General features: G+C 48.2%; 1 protein-coding gene across 14 annotated transcripts in view; it reads right to left on the bottom strand.

The window, feature by feature from the left end:
- The window catches only part of PLEKHA5 (pleckstrin homology domain containing A5), a 1790419-nt gene that overhangs the window by 1170660 nt on the left and 600188 nt on the right, over window positions 1–19571 (bottom strand). The window lies entirely within an intron of this gene.

Below are 19571 nucleotides of genomic sequence, written 5' to 3'. Positions count from 1 at the left end.
CACTAATCCTTCTAGCAGAAGTGACTGCTATCAAAAAAGTGGTTTTCATAGAAACGAAGGTCTGATGTAGCCATTGGTTTGAATGGCTTATGTGCGAAGGCTGCCAGCACAGCATTAAGGTCCCATGATGGATGAGGTCTATTAACCAGTCGATGCAGACAAGGACTACCTTCTAAATGCTTTTTTAGAATGTAATTGGTCGTCGAGAGCCTAACCTGCATGACTGAACTTTGACCGAAGTCATGTGGCACAGGAAAGCTAGAATATGGTGCAGGAAATCTTCACATGGCTTCAAGGAACGCAAATCATCCAGTAGCAAAAGCAAGTCCACTTATATGTTTATACGGACCCCTTGTAGAAGGTTTCCTGACACTGAATTGTAGATATACTTGGCTCAGCTAGATCCAGGTTTCCATTAGCACATTTTTCAGGTACGAGCTCCTAAGCTCAATATTAGAGGGGAGGGATGAAACAGCTGGCCGGGAATCAGACAGAGACAACACCAACATGAAGGAGAGAACAGGAAGGGGATGCGCTGCAACCTAAAGGTCAGAGAAAGAACAAGAAGAATGGTGGCATGACCACAAAACACAGATATAGCTCAAGGAAAACCGAACAAACCAATAACTGGGAGACCGGAGAGCCTGCAAATCAGGGTGCACCAAGGAAGAGACGTAAATGGTGATCCTAAAGGCCAGCCTGACAAAACCAAAGATAAGCATTAGAGGTCGGAAAACCCAGTGACATTATCCCTACTGGTAACATGGAATACGGAAAACCAGAGAAGGTAACGGAAAACACTTACTTTTTTTTTCCTTTCATCTGCTTCTCACTGAGAGTGAGGTCCTGTTTCCACCCTCCTGGCCATCTGTTCTCCTGCCCATGTGGAGTTTGTGCCTGGCTGCTGACCATTCCATTAGGTAGATGCACTTTCTTTGCATTACTGCACCTCCAGGGGAATTATTGAACCTGAAAAATCGAAATTGAAAAAAAAAGAAAAAGAAAAAAACGAAATCTGCATAGAGTTGTTGGAAAGGACTGTTTTATTTGGCATTTTCATCGTGCTGCCATTTTATGAGCTTTTTAATACCTAGAGCTGCCTTGCTATTTTGAAAGTACAAGTTGTTTCCACCTATTGCCTGCTTATTTGACTGTTTTTTGGCCCTTCCAAGATGGCCGCAGTGGTTTTCTTTGTTGTGTAGGCAGACTGTGCTGAATCACCTCTCCCTGTGCTGCACTCCCATTGGTTGCTGAGTGTTTTCTTCCATCCAATCAGGGACCGGCAGATTTCAGCCGGCCCTCTCAGCAAAGGCCCACTTCTAAGGCCCCTCTGCTACCTGTCCACTTCTGGAACGCCAATTGGAGTCCTCCCTGCACCTCAACCACAATGATGCTGCCCCCTCGCTCCTCTAAGAAATCTGGACTGCCTTGACAATGCCTCCTCCAGAACTTTGGGTTAGTTCGCTCCTTATGGACTCACTCCTACCGCCTTTGACTATCACTGTTCTTTCTGCTTGTTACTCCCATGTTGTCATCGTGATGCGCAGTGCTTCCTAAAACCCTTTGCTAACATCTGATTCCAATATTTAAAAATTAAATCTAGCTGTATTTGCTTTTTTCTAAAAAGTTAAATCTTGCTGCCCATTGCGAGATTCTCTGGATTTTGCTTGTATACTGTTTCTTCTCTAACTTGCCAGCCCAGTGACCTCACCACTCGTTTGTCCCACACCTACCTGCCTTAGACCCCCCCTCTCCCCAGTATCTCCATCCTCTCCTCGCTTCCACCCAATGGCGCTTTCTGTTTCTCCCATCTTTTCCAACTGCTTCTCCATGGACTATCCTTCCCTTCTCACCAAGTCTGGTAGGAAGAAGTTCAAAAAGGATATCTTGGCCTCTAACCTTGGTCTCCCTATCCCCGACACCTACTCCAATGCTTCCGCCAGACAGACCCTCACCGACATCCTCTGTCATTCCTTTGCTAGATCTATGGGCTCCTCATATGGCCTCTTCCATTAATGGTGGCACTCGCTTGGAAGTTCTCATGGCTTCCTTCGACTCCTCTAAAGTCATCATTAATGTCTACCTAAATGGCACTGTCATGGTCCAAGGCCCTCAGGCCAATCTCCTCCTCTTTGATAGGCGCTTCCCTCGCCTCATCAATTTCTTCATCTCCTGCTCTCCCCCTTGGCTACCTTGCCCTCTCTCTCCTCCTCCTCCTCCTCTGCCCCTCCTAGGGCTCTTTCTCCTCCGCAGGGCGTACCTCTGAGCTGTAACCCTTCCCAGAAGGTATTTAAGACTGGCAACCTTCTTTATATTGCCACTCTCAACTCTCTCTCTGCTGTCAAACACTCCTCTGACATATGCCTCCTTCTTGAAGAACTAGACCTTGATATCCTTGGTTTTACTGAGACATGGTTCACGGCCAGCTCTGTCACAAGCTTTGACACTCTCCTCTCTGATGGCTACAAGATCCTCTCGGCACCCAGATCCTACCGGTCCAGTGGGGGGTGGGGGGGGTGTAGCCCTAATCTTTCCTGAGTGGATTCCTGCCTCTATCACTGCCACTCAGACCTACTCCTCTTTTGAATGCCTTGTCTGTAGGCTTTCTCTCCCGCCTACCCATTCTCTTACTGTGGTTACCATCTACCGGCCTCCTGGTCAAATCACCTCATTTCTCTCTGAGTGGGCAGACCTCCCCTCCTCCCTCCTGACCTCTACCACTCAACTCCTCCTCCTCAGTGACCTCAATATACATTTAAACTCTCCTTGCTCCTCCTCTGTACTCTTCTGTGACCTCTGCGACTCCCTCTCCCTGTCCATCCTCCCCTCTGGCCGACTCACTCTGCCGGGCACACACTCGATGTCTTGATCTCCTCTGAACTCCCCCTCTCCATCCCTCTGACCACTCCTCTCTCCTGGAGCGATCACTCCTTCCTCATCTCATCCTCTTCCTCTCTTCCCCCCAAGCCAAGCCTACCCCAACACTACCACCTACCTTCTCGGACATCCGGCCCATGAAGCGTGTGTCAGTGGAGGCTTTTGCCAACACTTTCTCCCCCCGCCCCTCCACCTTTGGCTGTCTCAAATCCTGACACAGTCCTGTCTCTGCTCTTCTCTTCAATTTCTGATACGCTTGATGCTCTTGCACCTGTCATGAGGATCCGTTTGAAGTCCACAGCTAAGTGCATTTCCTGGTATGACTGACCTAGCTACACTTAAAGTAAGTGTAGGGCGGCTGAGAGGAAATGGAGGACTTCCTGTTCATTCTCTGACAAACTGGCCTGTTGCCTGCTACAAAGGCAATACAGACTCTCTATCATCACCAAGAAGAGAGCACACATTCAAGCTCGTGTCTCTGCGGCATCTAACAACTCGGCCGAACTCTTTAAAATCTGCAAGGAGCTGGCCAACCCTGCTGCAGTCTCTACCCCTCCTGTTGCCTCCCAGGCTCTTTGCAATGTCCTTGCCTCTCACTTCATTTCAAAAACCTAGAACATCTTGCCCAGCCTCTCCACCACACCCTCTCTCTCCATCTGTGCTTGCTGACCCTCCTTTAGCCACCCCCCATCATCCTTCTCGTCCTTTCCTCTTTTTTCCCCTTGACGAGGTCGTTAGACAAGTCCGATCTATGAAAGCCTTGTCAAAACAGGTTCATCCTTGTTCCTCTAAAACCATAAAGGACCACATCGACACCCTCACTGCGGCCCTCGCTTATTTTGGCAACCACTCCTTTGCCTCTGGATCCTTCCCCTCCACTCTGAAGCACTTCTTTGTGCATCCTCTTCTCAAGAAATCCACAGCTGATCCTTCTTGTCCAGCTAACTATCGCCCAATTGCCATGACTCCCTTTCTGGGCAAACTCCTGGAAAAGTTGGCCATCTCTCAGCTTAACCTTCATTCCAATTCTGTCGGTTGTCTCCATGACCACCAGTCTGGCTTCAGAGCTGCCAGAAGCATGGAAACTGCTCTCCTGAACATCCGTGAAGATCTGCTCTCCAACCTGGACTAACATTCCCTTTGTCCTCATCCTCCTCGATCTCTCTTCTGCCTTCGACACGGTCAAGCATACCATCCTGCTCAACCGTCTCCATGAAAACCTGGGTATCACTGATCAGGCTCTGGCCTGGCTGACCTCTTTCCTCTCAGACCGACCCTCCCAGGTCCAACTTGGGTCCTTCCTTTCATCCATCTTCCTCTCTGCTTGTGGTGTTCCCCAGGGGTCTAACCTCTCGCCCTGGCTTTTCAACCAATACCTGACAACTCTCGCCCACTGCATTGCCACTTTCTGCTCAAATTTCCAGTGCTACGCTGACAACTTATTTTCAGGCTGCCCTCTGCCACCTCTCTCATCTCGGATTGCCTAACTGCCATTCAAGATTGGTGTGCCGCCAATGATCTTTGTCTGAATGCCCGCAAGACTGAGATCCTCCTCATCAGCACACCTTCACCATCCTTTCCCCTCACTCTGTGGCCGGCCTCCCTTGGCCCTCCTCCTACCCCTACCTGCGAGGCTAAGAACCTCAGGGCCATCTTTGACTCCACACTTTCCTTCTTCGCCCACATCTCGGAGGTTTCTAAAAAGTCAAATTTCCAACTGCACCTCCCCAGAGGTACTCTGCCTTTCCTCTCCTTTCCCCAGAAGCTCATGGTATCCCAAGCTCTGGTTCTCTCTAGCTTGGACTATTGTAATGGCCCCTTTCTAAATCTACATGCTTCTACTCTCCGCCCTCTGCAACTAATCCAGAACAGGACGGCAAGACTTGTCCTTGGCCTCAAGCCCCGGGATCGTACCTCTCCAGCTCTGAAATCTCCCCATTGGTTCCCAGTGTATGCAAGGATTAAATTCAAAACCCTCTGCATTGTCCACAAGGTTTTCTGGGGCCTGGGTCCAAAATACCTTTAGTTATCCCTCCGCAAATACCTCCCCGCTCGAGCTCTTTGCTCCTCTACCTCCAACTCCCTCAGAGTCAGTTGTTTTTCAAAGAAACGAGCTGGGGGTAGATCTCCGTCTTCAGCTGGGGCCTCCCTCTGGAACAGCCTCCCTGCCACTCTAAAGCTTGAGGCGAACCATCTCATGTTCCGGAAGCACCTCAAGAGCTTTGTTCTCCCCTGTTCCTCTCCCTTGCCTTGTCGCGCTCTGAAACACTTGTGTACGAGCACGATAGAAATAAAATATCAATGCTCATACTAGTCCCAGTAAAAGAAAAGAAGCGATAACATGAAAAACCCCTGAAACAAGTGAAAAGCCTTGTGGGAATACTCGTCCCAGTACAGGAAGAGAGATCAGAATATTAAAAAACAGTGACGAACAAGAGAAGTTGTATGAGAAGGTTCATACTCATCCCAGTCTAAAGAAACCGGAGAAGCCAGTAAAAATCATTAATGCAACACTCCTACTCGTCCCAGTAAAGAAGAAGAGTATATCAAATTGATGTTTGGAAGAGTGAATGAGAATCATCAGAACGCTCATACTCATCCCAGTGACAGAGAAGAAAGCATCCTATTAATACCCAGATGAGGGAATCTTCAAGTTCAGCTGAATAAAGAGAGACTAAATCAAGAAGAAAAACCACAAGCCAGGGAAAGCATCAAAGGAGCGATTTATAAATTCCAAACAGCCTTACCAAGGGAAATGAGGAACACCCTATTGATAAAAGGAAACCACAAGGAAGACAGGTAGGAAGCTAAAGAACATAATACCAGAGAAAAGCAAAGCTCAAGATGGTGCTGAATGAACTATATGATTTGATAATAGTCACCAGAGAGTATTTGAAGATATCCTATTGAACTGAGTTTTGCAAGAAGTGAACACACAAGGAGAAGAGAGTCCTTCTCCTGTCCTTAGTGATTTGGTTAGTGCCCCTGGGACCAATTATATTAGACTTTCACTGACAAGAACCTTAGTTAGTTTGTTAGGTAGGGATGCCCAAGAGTATAAGGAAATCTCGGCATTTATCTGTCTCTTTAAGCAAAATATTCAGTGAAATGGATTACCAGCGTCTGTCGTCGTCACAGGTCCCAGGAGATTTGAGGAGCACCTTGCAAAGAGAGCCTGAACCTTAGCCCATCAAGCACACGCAAAAGGTGACATTTGAGGCTAGTTGCAAACAAATCCACTTAATAATATTCCCATCTCTGGAAGAACTCTGGAAACACTGAGGTCTTGCGCTCCCCTCCACACATGGCTGAGAGGGCTTGACAACTGAACTTGTCTGCTAGTCCATTGAGAACGCTCGCTAAGTGAATCGCTTGGGGAGATTACTGATGTTGAATGGTCCACTCCCAGATCTGAATAGCCAACTCGCAAAGGGGAGGGGACACGGTTCCGCCTTAGTTGTTGACCTAACACAGAACAGTCATGCTGTCGGTCCTCATCAGAATGGAAGAGTTTCGAATGAATGGCAGGAACGGTTTAAATGCCTTGAATGTAGCTTCGGAGGCTCCTGGAAAGGAACTCCACTATGCAAATTGTTTTCATCGTTCCACCAAAGTAAGTCTGGGTTCAGATCCAAATGAATTGAAAATCCTCCTAGACATTTACCACCTCCTACTTCCACGAAACTTAGAGGTACAGTTGTGGGCATCTCATCCTGAGGCAAGCAAAGAGAACGGATATGATGAATGATGCCTTAAGATACAGGTGTTGGAACCACCAACATGACGTCTTTTGACATCTTAGAAAGTGTGAAGTAGCCAGTTTGATGTTTGAAGTCCTTTACGATGTGGAAAGAATGCTCCCTGAACTTGAAACCCATCAGCAGCCTAAAAACCCGAATATTACTAGTTGGACATGAGCAAAATATTTTCTGGTTGATGGACAGACCCAGTCTGTACAACAGGTCGAACCGAATTTGAAAAGATCAGCACATGCTGAAAAGTATCTGCTCTCACTAGCTGGTCAACCAGATATAGATAAAAGAGCACCCATGGAGATTGCAAGTGGGCTGCAACCAGACTTAGTTGCATAAAAACTCTCGGATCTGCATTCAGACCCAAGGGAAGAACCCAGTGCTGAAAGCGACGAGGTGCTAGTGAATTTCTTTTGTGCTTCATGAATAGGCACATGTCTTTCAGATCCACAGTGCAAAGCCAGTCTTCTTGGAAGAGGGCATTTCGGATTTGAGCTGGCATAACCATCTTGAACTTTTCTAAGGATAGGGGGAGATTTCCGAAACGACTGAAAGACTGTTCGCAGGCCAGCCTAGTTCTTTTTTGGGACAGTAAAGAGGTGAGAATAAAACCTGCTTCCTCTTTCTAGAGGGTGACTTCTAATTACACTGATTGACATATGGTTGGAAATCTCCAGAAAGCATGACAGAGCTGACCTAGAGAAGAGGAGAAGGGGGGATTGGAGAAACCGAGAGACAATAGCCCCAGGACAACATGGATAGGATCCAAGAATCCTTTGAAATTAAGCCTTTATAATAAAAGGAATTCCTTCCCCTACTGGGGATGGACGGGTTTGGATGAACATACGGTTTCTTGGCCTCTCAAGCGCCGAGAGGTGGAAGAGAAGAACCCCTTATATGAGTATCTCCGCTGTTTGTGTCTCTGGGAGCTTGGAGATCTGGTTGCCCATTCTTCCCGTCGAGATAACTACGAAGCCCACCAAAGCTCTGAATCAGAAGTCTGCACGAGATTGCCTTGATGAAGGAAAGGATTTCTGAGGGGCCTTTGAGAGCACTGTAAGCGACTTGGCTGTCAATGTAGATATTTTCGTCTCATTTAATTTTTCTCATCCATGGATGGATGAAAAAGATCATTCCCCTCGAAAGGGACAGCCAGGATTTTGTCTTGTGCGTCTTTATTGAAGCAATCAGCATTTGAAGCGCATGTCCACGCCTAAACAAATTGTTCCGGAAGCAGTGTATATGTGGTGCACAAAGGACTGAGGGTCTTCAGCAATAAGCTTTGCTCCAGCCACGGCAGGTTTGAAAGCTGCTACTGCTCTCTAGGGGGAAGATACTGTTGAAAATCTGAAATTGAGCCATAAATGCCGATGCGCAGCTATTAAAGGAGCATTGGCCTCCTATAACTAGAAAAAGCTATTACAATGCATTTTCTTTTGATAATTCTCAAGTATCTTACTTAACCTCTTTGGAAAGAGACAACTGAGACTGCACTCTCAAAGAAGGAGAAGCTGAGGTTCTGGAAACCAGTGAGGCCACCACCTCTGCAGAGTGAGGCTTTGGTGCCAGATAATTGCCCCAGATTGCAAATGACGATATCTAGCTTCGATCCTTTTACTAGTCGCTGTAGTGGTTTTAAGGATACCACCTTTAATCATTTTGATGCATTACTTTAAATAAAACAGAATATTCTGATTAAAAAGAACCCATTTCTTGTAACAGAATGTATCAGTGGAATTGTTGGAGTTTAATCAGGGGATATTTCTCCATAAAACAAATGTATAAATTCAGTATACATCGGTTGGCGACACAAAGTACCTAAAAGCGTTCGAGAACATGAGAAATTATTTGGCCGCACTATAGGTAAGAAAACGATGCTCTTTATAACAGGATGACAGAAAGTGGCATAAACATGGAAAGCTGGATGGCCGGCGATAAGCAAGCACATTGCCTTTGCATGAAAAGGCATCCCATAAAACCAAGGACAGGCTGGAGTATCTTAATGAGATATGGGGACTGCTTCTAGAAAAAGTACAGAGTGATCCACAGCAAGCGGGGCGCTGTGAACTGCACCATCACACAACTGTGGTAGTCATGTTGCGCATGTTTAGCAACATTAATTGGAATATGAAAAAATATAGCTAAACACCAAGACAAAGACATTTTGATTAACGCCCATTATGGTGTAACAAATTAACACATTTAAACGAATGAAGTCCTGCTCAAACGAGACTGGTTCTAATCTCGGCAGGAAGGACGCAGAACCTTAGCTCTTGCCAGAGCGGATAAACTGCAACTATCCACTGGCAAACGACATCCATTGGAGCGAATCGAAGAAGTCAGATTCACCGTGGAGCGCCATGTAAACATTTTAGATTATTAAAACCAGTATAATCAGACCTTATTTCCAATGAAGTATCACACATTCAACAGAAAGAGCACTGCAGTCGGCTTACATATAAAGCAGAAGTGTGTTAACAAGAATGTTTGAGGACGCACTGCCACATGCAAGGCTAAGAAAGTCTCAGACAGAGTGAGATTTGCAGTCCTTCAATTTTCGAGTACAATTATCCAGATTGCAGCCGATTTTAATAGAAAATCATCTGTCGCTCCGCAACTCTCATGTCTTTGGGCTTTCTTTCTTCAGCCCCACGCGCTTGCGAGTAATTATAGCCAGGTTTATGAGGAGGGAGGCAGCTAGGCGTGCTGTTTTTCGGATTCTGTGAAGACGCGAGCTGCTGCTGGTGAAAAGCTGAGATTCACAGGTCGGGAAACCTGTCAAGGTCGCCTCGTCCTCGCAAGAAAGGATATAGGAGGCCAATTTGGGAACCAGGAGCATGTATCTATGAGTCAATCAACATCTAGAACGCCGTGTAAATGTGTCATTCATCTTTAAAAAGTGATCGGCATCGTCCAGATGTGTAACCTACTAACCTCCCTGGTCTGCGCTCCCTCTAAGCGCTATATAGGGAGCGACAAGTAGAAACCTAACAAGCTAAAACCAAAAGACGTGGATGACAAACATTGATGCTTTGAATATGCAGTTGTCATTATGAAGCCCGAAAATAGAAGACGTGGAAACGAGGTTGGTAGACACAAGATTGTATGAATGTAACTACTACAAGGCACAGCTCAACAAGCACTGGCAATGCCAACAGTTCTGGTTGTGTAGGCATGGGAAAGGCACTTGCCGTGCACTACCTTATTGGTATTAACTGGCTATCGATGGTAGCCGATGCAAAATGGTGCAGGTACATTGGCATCTAATAACATTGCCTGGCAAAAGCCTACTACTTAAACACCAAACTGTTGACTTTGTCAATGCTTGTTTTAACAGGACTTCAGTGAAGGACACGCATAGTGCTTCTATATAATAAGAGTGGCTGAAGAGAGAGATGCTTAAGACATTGTTCTTACACCAGTAGCCCATTTACAACTCAAATTAAGCCAAACACTGCTTTGAAAGAACACCGGCAGGCACTTTGAGTGCAAAGTTTGATGTCGAGGCTTGAATAAAGTAAACCCAGAATTCCTATGAGGAGTTGTTCTTAGGGAGGGGATGTGGGGGACAGGAACTGGGTCGGAATGGGAATAGCCAAAGAGATTAGCGGTATCCAGTTATAATATCGAGAGAAAAAAAGTCGAATGCAAAAATGTCAAAAAAAATTAATGTAGAAAAAAAATATCAGAATGTGTTTTTTTTTCATTTGTATGTTTTTTTTTGGTTTAGGTAGTAAAAATAAACAGGTGGTGGGGGGCGATTTTTTTTTCTACATTCTTTTTTTGAACATTTTTGCAGTCGACATTGTCACTATAAACTGAGATTAGCATGGGCAGTCAATGGGTGGGGGTAAATAACCAAACACCTACAGGTTTTGTGTCCCTCCTCACATGCCATTTCTCCCAATCTGTACTCTAATAAAATAGATTCGGCTTATTAGCACCACCGAAAACCGAAACTAAAAATGCCTGTAGATGAGAGCCATTTAGTGCCTGTTTATTGCCTGCAGGTTTTGACTGTCTTGATACAAATAGCTACAAAGAGCTACTTGGACTCCCCCGACTACCCGTTGACATACAAACATACCTATGTGATTAACTGTGTTTGGGAATGTGCCTAAAAAGCATAAAAGACACGTATTTAACACTTAATGGGCAAACATGTATAGTTTTACTCACATGTGGCACACTATGTTCTGGCTCTTCCTTCCCCAAAGGTACCGTACATACCACCTTACACCCAGGCACTGCTTTTAGCTCTTGCACATGAAATCATGTTTTCGATTCCTGCAATTTGACGCCGTCACAAATTGAAGAACAGTCCAGCCTGAGAATTATTCTATCAAACCATTTTCGTTCACGAAAGACCTCTAGCTGCCCTTTCCGGATCACATTTATATTTAATTTGAGCTCAAATTGTATTATGCCCTGGTCGATCTTTTCTAACCGGTGGGTGCAGAAAGGCGAAACGCGGGGCCAACCAGAACTGGCTCAGCAAGCCTGAGGGGCCATTTTGTAACCACAAACCGACCAGCAGGGAGCGCAGCACAACAGATGGCTGAACATGTTGCTCGACATGTGCGCCCATCCCCTGGGTCTTGCTCGGATTGCTTCTTTCCCAGAGTGAAGAAGACGATGTAATTGACACGAAGGGGCATCACTCACTAGACTGTCATCTTGATTCCCAGTTTCTCTCTGATTCCCAGAGGCAAGCACAGCAACATCTCTCATACTGCGGGGTACTCAACGAAGCAGATTAGTTTAGCAGTTGCAGAAAGGTTCATACTTTAATAATATATTTTTCATATTACTTAGTAACTTTTGAAAGCTTGTTCACTACGCCCGCTTTCCCCGCCTGCTTTTCTCAACCAGTTGGAACTAAGGCATAGTGTGAACACTACCAGAAGTGGTGGAAAAGTTGGTTGGAAGACCATAGACACGCGCTCCCATAAAACATACCAATCCCACAGTTCCGTTTTAACAGTTGTGCAGTTGCCAAGTGGCCCCGTGCGACACCTCGAGTCAGTCCTGATGTTTAACTCTGCATGCTGGGACTTGTAGGCCCATATCTATAAAGTGAAACCAAGTCTGAGCATGACTTGGCCTAAACGGCTTCAAAGGCACGGGGTCATTTGACAGCTAGGCACCAAAACTGGGATTGCAACAGTGCACGCCTTGAAAGACCTCTGATGTGTGGTAGGCGCACCACACTTGGCTTCACAGGCTCTAATCTAGGTTCAGATCGATGGCCGGTCCATCCCGAATCAGATTCAGGGCACAAGAAATACATTCTCAACCAGCACTGCCCAAAGCAGAAAATTGTTGGCTGTGCACTTTTGCAGCAGCCAGGAGTGTGGTGCTCTGGGCACAAATGTTGCGCGGGCTTCCAACTACTATCCTCAGTAATGTGGCACGCCTCTCCCACTTCGTGCAGATTCCAGTAAGAGTACAGGGCTCCTCTCTAACCCAAACCTGGGTGGTGCGCATGACATGTAATTGCCACAGTTGTAACCATATCCGAAAAAGATGCATTTGCGAGCAGCAGTGTTACTGCTTCTCTGAAGTGTTATCCTAGCCATGGGGGTTGCAGAAGCCTGCTCTCCCCTTCCAAGATTTCAAAGTGGCTCATCGGTTAGTGCATGGTATTTATCCCCTGAAAATACCAAGGGCATGATTTCTCAACCTATGGAATATTCGAAAAAGTGACAGGGATTACACTGTTCAATCGCAGAATGCTTAAAACAGAACACATGCTGTATCTAATATTCAAAGCCCATGTTCTGAGCAAGTCCAAAGCTGCTCACACCAATCTACCCGTGCCCCTCACATTCCACTGCACCTCCTCTTCATTGCTCCCAGGGGAGTTGCTGGGTCTGGAAAAGACCCGGGGCTAAGCTGATGTTGGAACTGTTGGGACTGGGGGCTAGCTAGTCTTTTGGCTGTAGCTCCTGAGATTCTATCCGGGGCTACAACCAAAAGATCAGGGGCTATAGCCCCCTTAGCCCCCCGCTCCACCACATAACCTCCATTCTACAGCCCCTCATCTCTCTATCGGCTGCTCGACTGCACCAGCTGCTGAAACAGAAGAGGGTCTCTGCTCAGAACCCCAGTCTACCTTTCCACGGTGGCCGTTCTGTGAGAATTTTTGGTTTTGGTTTTTAGGTGGCCCTAGAGCACCGCATATAAGCCAAAACAAATGCATTGCAGTACACATAGGGGATTTTTTTGGGAGCAAACCTTGCGATGTACACAGTCCGTATTTTTCTAGAGTAGAATAGCACATTTCATCCAAGTGCATGCTCCACAACGCCAACCCTGGAAGCTCTTCTCCAGTTCATTAACAGCTTTTTAAGCCCAAGACAGATGCTCCCAAGGATGCAGACAACCACATACCCATTTCACCCACATTAGGCATCATCAGTGTGATGCAGTCTGGCATCCGTGTGGTTGGTAAATATGCCCAATGATCCAAACACCAACATTTTGATAGTAGTATCAACAATAGCCTTCCTCCTGAAATGTGAGTAGAATTAGCCATTTCAGCTAACAAGCATACACGACCCAGTAACATAGTATCAGTCCAGAGAGGCTCCCCTCCAGTTCACAGTGCGCAGCCTAATTATATTGGGCTATGGGCTGTTAGCATTTTGCACGGTCTTTGGAATGCAGCATTATTCCCTTATTTGAGAACGGATGCAGATGACAAGGTAATCAAAAGATCTTCTGTGATGGCCTTTGGTACCCTTTATCTAGATAAGACTTCTGCCCAACGTATCGTGAGATGGGTTGCACAACTTTGTACTGGTTTTTACGAACATTGAACTATTTACCCCTCAGAGGTTTCCGACACACCTCCTGCTTTTCCCATTACTTTTAATGTATTAACTCAGGTGCAAATAAGGGTGAAATGCAAAAAGTTTGGGAGACTGGGAAGAATGGTTCTGGGTGATTGTGTGGATGATCTGGGTATTCAAGAGAGAAAGAGGATTCCGGTGCCAAGGGCAGATGAGGAAGACGAGGATCCTTGTGCAGATGACGAGGATCCGTTTGCAAATGACGAGGATCCGTGTGCAAATGGCGAGGATCCGTGTGCAAATGGCGAGGATCCGTGTGCAAATGGCGAGGATCCGTGTGCAAATGGCGAGGATCCGTGTGCAAATGACGAGGATCCGTGTGCAAATGACGAGGATCCGTGTGCAAATGACGAGGATCCGTGTGCAAATGACGAAGATCCGTGTGCAAATGACGAGGATCCGTGTGCAAATGACGAGGATCCGTGTGCAAATGACGAGGATCCGTGTGCAAATGACGAGGATCCGTGTGCAAATGAGGATCCGTATTGGGGTTAGAAGCCCGTGGCGGAAAGGTTCGAGGGAGAAAAGACTGAATGTTATTTGTCCGAAAATAACTATCTTTTCTCCCCTGAACATTTCCAACTTGTCCCTTGCCACCCTTCTTCCCCTCCCCACTTACCTTGCAGATTCACACTTCGCTGTGTGCCGCCGACTCGCTGTGTCCCTTCAACAACTGTTCCCTTTCACTTCCGTGATCGGGAACCACCACAACGCAGGGGCCTTTGCCTTTTTTAAAAAATGTTTACTTGATCAGCTGCGGGGGAAACCCCCGCTCACAATATAGTTAACAAGGGTGCAAGGGACACCCATGCAGCCCTTGCCACCAAATGTGGGATTTGGTCAAACTTTCGGCCATACTGAATTTTCAAACGGTTGAAATTTGGCCAAATCCCATATTCAGGCTTTTTTTTCAGGCTTTTTGGAGGTTTGAGGATCTGTGTGCAGAGGAGGAAGGAGGAGAAGGATGATCTGGGTGTTGGGCGCAGATGAGCATTAGCCAGGTGCCAGAGGCAGCATGAGGTGGATCCAGGTGCAGGATGAATCCAGGTGCAGGATGTGCAAGAGGATCGTGGTAACGGAAGCAGGATGAGGCGGAGGACCTGGATTCCCAGGGGCAGATGAGGAGGATCTGGTGGTCGAAGGAGGAGAAGTTGGAGGATATGGGGGCAGATAAGGATCTGGTTGCAGACGAAGAGGAGGATCAAGGTGTGGGGGTAAAGGATGATTTCCCGAGCGCAGAGGGCAGAGGAGGCACATACAGGTGCTGTCTGTGACAGGGTGCCAGAGGCAGGAGATGAGGAATCGGGTGTAACAAAATTATGCCTGCTCTGCATAATTAAAGGGATAAGTAATGGATAAATGTCCTGCTCGCATGCCACACTACTACTAAATGAGCAATTATGTCAATCAAAGGTGAAACATGCACAGCCCTAAATGTATACACCTTTGTCTTTTGGAATAGCGCAGGCCGAGTGCAGGCTATATCTTCAGAAGTGTGCGCTGATAACCTTATCAACCCAAACAACTTTGCTACAATGATTCCAAAATAGAAATGGCCAATAAGGGTTCCCTAACAATAAAATACACTCAACTAAGAATAATAGCAAACAAGCACCAGTGTAAATAAAAAATAGAAAATGCAGACTGCTTTAGAATGGCAAAGTAGTTGAGCAGGGGTGTTCCGGCACCTAATTGTCACAATTTCAATGTTCAAGAATGTGTTTGAAGAAAAAGGCAGAGAAGGGTGCCATAAACGTCACTATGGTCCCAAAACTGGACTGGGAGTGGGGGAAGTGCCTCTCCACAGTACCTTAATTCTGGGTCTTTTGTGCTCAACCACATTGAGCCAGGCTTTTGGGCATCGAGTCTGGCACTTTCATTGAGAGCTCAGGTCGAGTCATGTAGAAGAACAAGTTACTTTCTTACCTGGTAACGTTCTTTCGATGGGATGGTCCGACGACGTATTCCATATCTATGACATGTAATCACCACAGCTGTGCTGCTTCGGAAACTTTTTTCGGCGTCTGCGTCCTGCGTCGATGACTTCGATGCGCCGTCGTCGAGGACCTCCTCCGACGTCATCCGATGTGATAAGTAGGACGCACGACGCCCGTAGCCTCAGTTGTAGTTTTTCCCCCAGAACGTGTGACATTAGTCAACTGCCAGTCAGACACAAAGCCTTGCGGAACGTAAGCTGCAATCGCAAAAGAAATTCTGCAGTGGGGAAGGCCGGGCGGGAGCGATATGGAATACGTCGTCGGACCATCCCATCGAAAGAACGTTACCAGGTAAGAAAGTAACTTGTTCTTCGAGGGGATTGGGTCCTCCGACGTATTCCATATCTATGACAGACTCCCAAAGCAATACCAGAGCAAGGAGGAGGGAAAGAATTTAGAATCAAAATTTAGAATAGCCAATCAAATAGCAGAGCAAAGACCGCCTTGCCAAAGGCCAGATCCTGTGCTCGGATGGAATCAAGGGAATAGTGACGTACAAATGTATGTACTGAAGCCCAGGTGGCTGCATCACAGATGTTGCGAATAGGAACACCCCTCTGCAGGGCAGTAGATGCAGCCATACCCCTGGTAGAATGGGCCCGCAAGCCAGCCGGTGGGTCCTTACCCGCCAAGCGGTAGCACTCCGAGATGGCCAAAATAATCCAGCGAGACAAAGTCTGTTTCGTCACAGCTTGCCCTAAACGCTTTCCAGCGTAACCAATAAAGAGTTGATCGTCCACTCTGACCCGGGACATGCGCGAAACATAAAAGCTTAAAGCTCTCCTAGGATCAAGCCTATGGAGCCTCTCCTCTACCTTACCAGGATGCGGAGGAGGATAGAATGCCGGAAGAACAACCTTCTGGGCCAAATGAAATTCCGTCACTACCTTCGGAAGAAAGGAAGGACGAACTCTAAGGACAACCCTGTCCTTGTGAAATACAGTGAAGGGTGGCTTAACTGAAAGTGCCTGTAACTCACTCACTCTGCGAGCGGAAGTAACCGCAACTAAAAACACAGTTTTCAGAGTTAACAGCCTCAAAGGGCAAGAATGCAAAGGCTCAAACGGAGCACCCATAAGAAACTTAAGAACAAGGTTTAAATCCCAACCGGGCACCAGGAAAGGTGACGGAGGGAACACATTAGTGAGCCCTTTCAGAAACTGTGAAATTAAAGGGATTTTAAAGTAAGAACACCCTTCAGATGAGCGCTTAAAGATGGACAGCGCTGCCAGGTAACCTTTAATGGTACCCACTTGCAAGCCCCTGTGGGCCAAAGAAAGTAAAAAGGACAGAACCATGGGGATGTCAAATGCAAAAGGATCCACATACTGAACTCGGCACCAGTCGCAGAACTTACGCCAACGGTACAGAGACTTTGTTGCTGGCCTTCGGGCCGAAAGCAACACCTCCATCACGTCTTCAGGGAGGTCCCAATCCATATACCTCAACCTTTCAGAAGCCAAGCGTGAAGGTTGAGGGATCAGACCTCTGGATGGAGAACCTGACCCTCTCCCGTGAGAGCAGATCGTCTCGGTAGGGAAGACGACGCGGAGGGCAGATGGACAAGTCGAGAAGGTCCGGGTACCACGTCCTCCGAGCCCACGCCGGAGCAATGAGGATCATCCGGGAACCGAACTTCCGTAACCTCCGCAGCACTTGCGGGATGACGGGGACTGGAGGAAACGCGTACAACAGCGGGAACGACCACTCCACCACGAACGCGTCTCCCAAGGCTCCTTTTGGAGGAAATTCCCGCGAGCAAAACCTTTCGCACTTCCGGTTGACACTGGAGGCGAAGAGATCCACTTGAGGGGCCCCCCAAAGGGCAAAGATCTCCAGGAGAATCTCCTGAGCCAACTCCCACTCGTGAGAGGTTGTGCTCTGCCTGCTCAGAGCGTCCGCCGTCACGTTTTCGTCTCCGGCCAGATGAACTGCCGAGATCGAGACTTCCTGCTGGATGGCCCAGAACTCGAGCTGCATCGCCTCCCTGCACAGAGGAAGTGACCCTGCCCCCCCTTTTTGTTGAGGTAGTGCATGGCCACTGTGTTGTCCGTCAGGATCAGGACACTCTTTCCTCGCACAGTCGGCAGAAAAGCCTTCAGGGCTAGCCTGACGGCCCTCAGCTCCAACAGATTGATATGGAGTCTGGACTCCGACGGAGACCAACGACCGCTGACTGTCAGCCCGTTGGCATGAGCTCCCCAACCCGTGAGGGATGCATCCGTCATGATCGTCACCTCCGGCCAGGGAAGCCAAAAAGGAGCCCCCTTCATCAAGTTGCCTTCGACGGCCCACCACAGAAGGTCCCGGGCGACCGAGGGCGGCACCTGAACCGGGTCCGACATCCTGCCGGAGGACTGCGACCATTGCGTCTTGAGCGCCCACTGCAAAGATCTTATCTGCAGGCGAGCCTCTGGCACCAGAAGAACGCAGGATGCCATGAGGCCGAGCAGCCTCAAGAACTCGAACGCTGGGAGCGTCTGGGCATGCTGAAACTTGTGCACCATCTGCTGAATGTGAAGAGCCCTCACCTGGGGAGGAAAACACTGCCCCAGGGAAGTGTCGAGCACTGCTCCGATGTACTGGAGCCGCTGTGTTGGCGTCAAATGGGACTTCTTTAAATTGAGGGAGAAGCCCAGCCTGTGAAGGGAGTGGCAGGTGACGGACAGGTGATCCAGGACTTGCTCGGGAGAGCTCCCCCTGATCAACCAATCGTCCAGGTAGGGGTAGACGTGAATCCCCCCTTGCCTGAGATGCGCTGCCACCACCACCATGAGCTTGGTGAAAACCCTCGGGGCGGAGGTCAATCCGAACGGCAGGACCCGAAACTGAAAGTGCGAGTCGCCAACCGCGAACCTCAGGTACTTCTTGTGCTTGGGATGGATCGGCACATGGAAGTAAGCATCCTTGAGGTCGAGTGACACCAACCAGTCCTGAAGCTGAAGGGCCTGGAGGACTTGAGAGAGAGCAACCATCTTGAACTTGTCCTTCCTGAGGAGTTTGTTCAAACCGCGCAAGTCCATGATGGGCCTCAATCCCCCGTCTTTCTTCGAAATCAAAAAATAAGGGGAATACCATCCCATGTTCCTCTCCGCTACAGGCACCAGTTCTATGGCGCCTTTCTCCAGCAGGGCTTGAATTTCCTGCGCAAGGAGCGGATCCGGACTCTGCAAAGAGAGGTTCCCCGGTGGATTGTCGCGAGGCCTGTGCCGAAAGGGAAGACAGTAGCCGTGGGTTATGATCTCCAGAACCCACACATCTGAAGTAATGGCTTGCCACTCTACAAGATGCTGCGCCAGCCTTCCCCCAACCGGCGAACCATGGGACATGGCCTCATGACTGAGTGGGAGCGGCCGCGGCGTTACCTGAGGGCAAAGAGGCAACTGCCCGAGCAGCCTTGGCACCACGGGTACCCTGTCGTCCACCTCTGGTACCCCTGCGGTGGCCTCTTTGACTGCCAGCTCCTCTCGCTTTACTGAAGGACGAGTAATAGCGAAAGGAACCACCCCTCCACTGCTGTCCCCTAGGACGAAAAGGCGGAGGTTGGCGAACTGCAGCGCCCAACGACTTCGCTGCAGCTTTCGAGGTCTGCAACCTCTCAAGGCTCTCGTCAGCCTTGCTGCCAAAAAGGTGTTCACCGTCAAAGGGCATGTTGAGGAGCCGAGACTGCACATCAGGAGCAAACCCCGACTTCCGCAACCACGCAAACCTGCGTATCACGGTGCTCGCCGCCATGCACCTACTGACGCATTCAGCTAAGTCCAAACCCGACTGAACGGACTCACACATGGCATCCTTACCATCCTGGACCATAGCAAGAAAACCATCCCGTTCGTCCCCTTCGGGAATATGTTCAGCCGCTAACGCAACACAGTTTCACAGAGTGTGTGTGAAACGAGACAAGGCACAAATGGAGTTGGCCGCCTGAAGCACCATACCACTAGAAGAAAACACTTTCTTCGCCCAGCCATCAAAACGTTTGTCGTCCCTATCAGGTGGGATGGTAGGGTACAACGCCTGCTTTGCCGGGGCCGTGGCCGCCTGCATCACCAAACTCTCCGGAGTAGGGTGCCTGGTCAAGTAGCAGGGGT

Source organism: Ambystoma mexicanum, chromosome 12 (genome assembly GCF_040938575.1).
Source record: "Ambystoma mexicanum isolate Mex_15411 chromosome 12, UKY_AmexF1_1, whole genome shotgun sequence".
NCBI lineage: Eukaryota > Metazoa > Chordata > Amphibia > Caudata > Ambystomatidae > Ambystoma > Ambystoma mexicanum.
The sequence above is the reverse complement of the archived record's forward strand: the minus strand, read 5'-3'. Positions and strand labels throughout refer to the sequence as shown.